General features: G+C 37.8%; 1 protein-coding gene across 1 annotated transcript in view; it reads left to right on the plus strand.

Moving 5' to 3' along the window:
• The window catches only part of LOC125042056 (amino acid transporter AVT1J-like), a 49,698-nt gene that overhangs the window by 41,964 nt on the left and 2,734 nt on the right, over window positions 1-5,000 (plus strand). The window lies entirely within an intron of this gene.

Genomic DNA, 5,000 nt, shown 5'->3' on the forward strand with positions numbered 1-5,000 from the left:
GAGAGTGAGAGGGAGCAGAAAGACGTAGATAGAGAGGGAGAAGTGGAGAGAAAGAGTAAATTCGAAGGAGAGAGATCATTTAAACACCAATAAAAATATTTCGGTGATGCGTATGCATTATCCGTTTGTTCATTCCTCTTCGTAGCAACCAAATTACGACGTATGCTTGGAATTAACCCAAGGCTCAATGTCCGCTGACACCTGGGATTCCACTTACAGCGAAATATTGAACAATCAGTACACATATAGCATACACCACACCAATTTGCGCCACACCACTAACACACACAATACGCTTCACATGATGAGAAAGAGAGCGCCGCGGGGGATATAAAATGGGTGGGGGGGCGGGGGGAATCCGCAAGACAACGTCCACGACCCGTTCCTCCTCCCTCAACGGGAGTCGGTAGCTCTAGCGCCGCGGCAGAGTCGCCGTTCCCTCTGCCCGGAGGATGCCAGGATCGATCCCCGGCAAAGACCCACTGTGCCCTATCGTTTTTTTATTTTTTAATTTATTTATTATTTCCCTTTTTATCGGTCTAATTTCTCCTGATTCGTTCTATTTACATTCGCATCTGCTTTTTGTCATTTTTTTCATCATTTTCCTATCTTCCATATCTTATCCACTCTCTCACACACTATTCCTTTGTATCTCACACGATCATTATCCCTTATTGCAAAGGTCTGCACATTCCTGTCATTATTTCATTATTACGGTGTATTCTCCATTTTCTGTACTTCACAGCGGAGAGAGAGAGAGCGAGCGAGAGAGGAACAGAGTGCTAGAGCGAGAGAGAGAAAGCGAGAAGAGACGAGGCAGACAGCTTTTCACCCTCTTTTCTTCTTGCCTTCATTAATCGTCTTATCCACGATCTCCCTTTTATATTCCTTCGTTGTCAGTTCCATTTCCATTTTTCATTCTTCATTTTCGTTCGTTATTCATTCCTTATCCTTTTTTCACTCATTCTTCCTTGTTCTTTATTTTATGGCTGTCTTTACCCTTCCTTTTAATGAACTTAATTTTATTCTTCTTTCATTTATCTCCTTTTGACTTTATTTTCCAATCTCTTCTCTTTTGTTTTAGTTTATCAATAACCTTTCTTTATTTCCTGTTCTTGCCATTATCTATTATTTCTTAAAGTGATCCATGTCTTATTATTTTTTTTCGAATATCTAATTTTAGACTGAAATACAAAATGCAGCTTTCCCATTTGCTATTATGTCATATACCTCAAGCAAATGGTTACTGTGTTTTAACAACAACACAAACACGTTATTCTTTTCTTTTTCTTCTGTTCTGGTACTATTCTGTTTTCATTGTATCTTGTTTCATCAAAAATCTAGGAAGTCAAGATGTCCAGTTCACATCTTTCAAATCAATATCATTTATTGATGTCTAAAATAAAAGGGGAAAAAAAAAAAAAAATGCACACAAAAAAAACCAGAGGCGGAAGATATAAAGATAGGGAGAGGGAGGAAGATAATCTTTTTATGTTGTTTACATTCTCTTTTGCATTTTCTTCATTTTGTTGTGTATTTGTCATATGTCCTTACTATGTCGTTTTATACTTTTTTACCTGTCTTATGACGAAATGATCTTAATCTGTTTTCTTCTTTCCTGCACTGTCTTAATTTGCAGGCAATTCACTTTTTTTTTTTTTTTTTTTTTTTTTTTTATGTATACTCTTTTTCTGTCTCTCTCTCCCCTTCCCTTCTTTCCTTTTATTTTTTTTCCTTCCCTTTGCGCATTTCTCCCCCCTCTCTCTCTCTCTATCTCTCTCTCTTTCTTCTTTGGTTTCTCTTTTCACTAGATAGATTAGAATAAATAGGTAGGATGATAGATATATATCTATAGAGATGAGAGGAGAGAACGAGTAATAAAAAAAGAGTACATATAAATCGCCCGTTTGTCCTTCCCCTTTTTTTTTTTTTTTTTTTTTTTTTTTCCCATTTTACGCCTTTTTATCTTTTTGTTTTATTTTCTTTTTCTTTCTATATCGTCGGGCGGATTTGAACCTTTTGCTGATCAAATTTATTTTCTAACAAGGGGTTTATTGGGAATCTCTCATGTTTTTTTTTTTTCCTTTTGTTTTCTGTTTGTTCGCTTGTTGATTTTTTATAGAAAGTTTTTTTTCTTTTTTTTTTTTTTGAATGTTTTTTGTAATAAAATAGCGTAGGTCGTTTGAAGATTATTTTTTTTTTCTTGGGGGAACCAATTCCCGGAAATTTTTTTCACCCAAAGGAGGGGGAGATAGATTTTAAAATTGGAAACATGCGGGTTTCAACTTTTTAACCCCAAACTCTTTTTTTCAAAAACAGATTTTGGGTTTTTTAAACCCCTTGGCTATTATTGTTACTTTTAATTTTTTATTGTTTCTTGGGAAATATTTTGGGAATTCTTTGCCCCCCTTTTTAAAAAAAAATTCCTTTTGATTCACCTTCGGTTCGTTGCCCAAATAGTGATTTTATACTTGACACCTTTAAACACACAAATGAAAAAAAACCACAAAACCCCACACACACACAGTTTCACACACCATAAACCCCCCACATAAAACCCTTTCCGAAAACCTGCCCTTTAAACAACACAACCCATTAATTTTCAAAAGAAATGTTTTGTTTTGTGAGCAAACGAGAGAAAAGAGCGGAGAGGTGAGATTTGAGGGGGTTGGGGTCCCCCAAAAAAGTCCTAAAGGAAAAGGGTTCCCTCCATCAACCCCCTCGGTAGCGCACCCGGCCCCAAGTCGAGTCCTCTCCCCCGGGGATGCCAGGACCCGATCCCGGCAAATAAACTCACTTTTTCTATCGTTTTTTTTTTTTTTTTTTTTTTTTTCCCCTTTTTTCGGTTTAAAAACTCCTGATTCGTCTATTTTCTTTTTGCTTCTGTTTTTTTCCCCAAATATTTTCCTTCTTTTTTCCTTTCCCTCACCCCTTTCCCTTTTGGGTTTCCCGGGCGTCTTTTTTTCCCCTTTTCATTGCACGAGTATTGCACTTTTCCTTTTTTTTTCATTTTTCGGTTATTTTTTCTCCATTTTCTTTAATTCTTTTCCAATATTTTCTTTTTTTTATCTCGATTTTCCCTTATATTTTGATTTCAAAATTTTTCCGTTTTTTTTCCCCTACTCTATTTTCCCCGGTGTACTTCTTTCTTTCCCCTTCGCTTTTTTCTCGTTCTTCCTTTTTTTTCCCTTTTCTTTTTTTCTTATTGGGTTTATTCTTTTTTTTTTTTTCCGTTCATTTTGTTTTTTTTCCTTCTTTTTTTCATTCCTCCCTTTTCCCTTTTTTCCTTCTTCATGTCTCTTATCATTTTTTTCTTTAAATTTAATTTTATTTTCAACATTTTAACGCATTTTTTTTTTTAATTGTTTTATTTCTTTTTCTTTATTTTTTATTTGTGTCTTTTCCCTTTTTTTATCCCCTTTTTCTTTTTTAATTTTCTTCTTTTTTGTCGTTCTCTCTATATTTTTTCCCATCGTTTCTTGCTTTTTTCCTTTTCTCCTCAAACTCTTGTATATTAATTTTTTTTTATTTACCCTTTTTCCCTTCTGTCTTTCCTTTTTCCCCCGGGCTTCCTTCATTTATTTTCTTTCTTTTTCTTTTAAAATAATTTTTATATATCTTATTATTTTAAATATATTTATATTTTTTACTTTTTATATTTTAAAATATATATATTATATTTATATTGTATATTTTATATAATTTTTCTTTCCCCCTCTTTCTCTTTTCTTCTTTTTTACAAATTTTTTGCATGTCGGTTTATCTTTTTCCTCTCTCTCTCCTTAAACTTTCTACTCTCTCTTCCCCCTCTCTTCTCTCTCTCTCTCTCTTCTCCTCTCTTCTCTTCTCTCTCCCCTCTCCTTCTCTCCTTTTTTCTCTTTTTTTTTTGATTGGGATTTTGTATTCTTTTTTTTCTTTTAATTTTTTTCCTTTATGTTAGATTCCGCAGTTGGGAAAAAGAGAGAGGGAGAGGGGGAAGGGGAGGAGAGTGAGAGAGAGAGAGGCCGGGGAGAGAGAGGGAGCCAGACTGGGGATGGGGAGAGAGGAGGGGGAGAGAGGATGAGGGGGAGGAGAGGAGAGAGGGGAGAGATGAGAGGGGGGAGAGAGAGGAGACGAGAGGGGAGGAGGGAAGATTGGGGAGAAAGGAGAGAGAGAGAGATAATGGAAAAATGAGAGAGAAGGGGAAAAAGAGTTTAAAAGAAAAAAAAGAAAATAAATCTAAGGGAAAAGAAAGGATGAAAATGAAAAGTGATAGATGATGGACAGAAAAAACAGACAAAAAGAAAAAAGATAGAGGAAAGAGAAAAGAGAGGGAAAAAGGGGAGGAGAAAGGGTGGGGGAGAGGAGGAGGGAAGGAGAGAGAGAGAAGAGAGGTAGGAGAGAGAGGAAGAAAGGGGGAGAGAGGAGGAAGAGAGAGAGAGGGGAAAAGAGAGGAGAAAGAGAGAGGAGAGAGAGAGAGAGGGAGAGAGAGGAGAGAGAGAGAGAGGAGAGGGAAGGGGGAAAAAGAGAGGAGAGAGATTGAAGGAAGGGGAGGAAGAGAGAGAGGAGAGTGGGAGAAAAGGGAAAAAGGAGGGGGGAAGAGGAGAGAGAATGAAGGGGAGAAGGGGGAGAAAGGGGAGAGGAGAGAGAGAAAGAGGAGAGAGAGAGAAGAGGAGGAGGAGAGGGGGAGAAAAAGAGGAGAGAGAAGAAAAGGAGGAGAAGAGAAGGAAGGAATGAGAGAGAGGAGAAAGGGGGAGAGAGAGAGAGAGAGAGAGAGGGGAAAAGAGAGGAAGGGGAGGGAGAAGGGGAGAGAGAAGAGAGAAGAGAGAGGAGAGAGAGAGAGGAGGGAGGAGAGGGGAGAGAGAGAGAGAGAGGAAAAAAGGGAGAGAGAAGAAGAGGAAGAGAAGAGGAGAGGATTGCGAAGAGGAGAAAGGGGAGAGAGAGAGAGAGAGAGGAGGAGAGGAGAGAGAAGAAAAGAGAGAGAGAGGGAGAAGAGGAGGAGAGAGGGAGAGGGGGGGGGA

This window comes from Penaeus chinensis, chromosome 31 (genome assembly GCF_019202785.1).
Source record: "Penaeus chinensis breed Huanghai No. 1 chromosome 31, ASM1920278v2, whole genome shotgun sequence".
Classification (NCBI taxonomy): domain Eukaryota; kingdom Metazoa; phylum Arthropoda; class Malacostraca; order Decapoda; family Penaeidae; genus Penaeus; species Penaeus chinensis.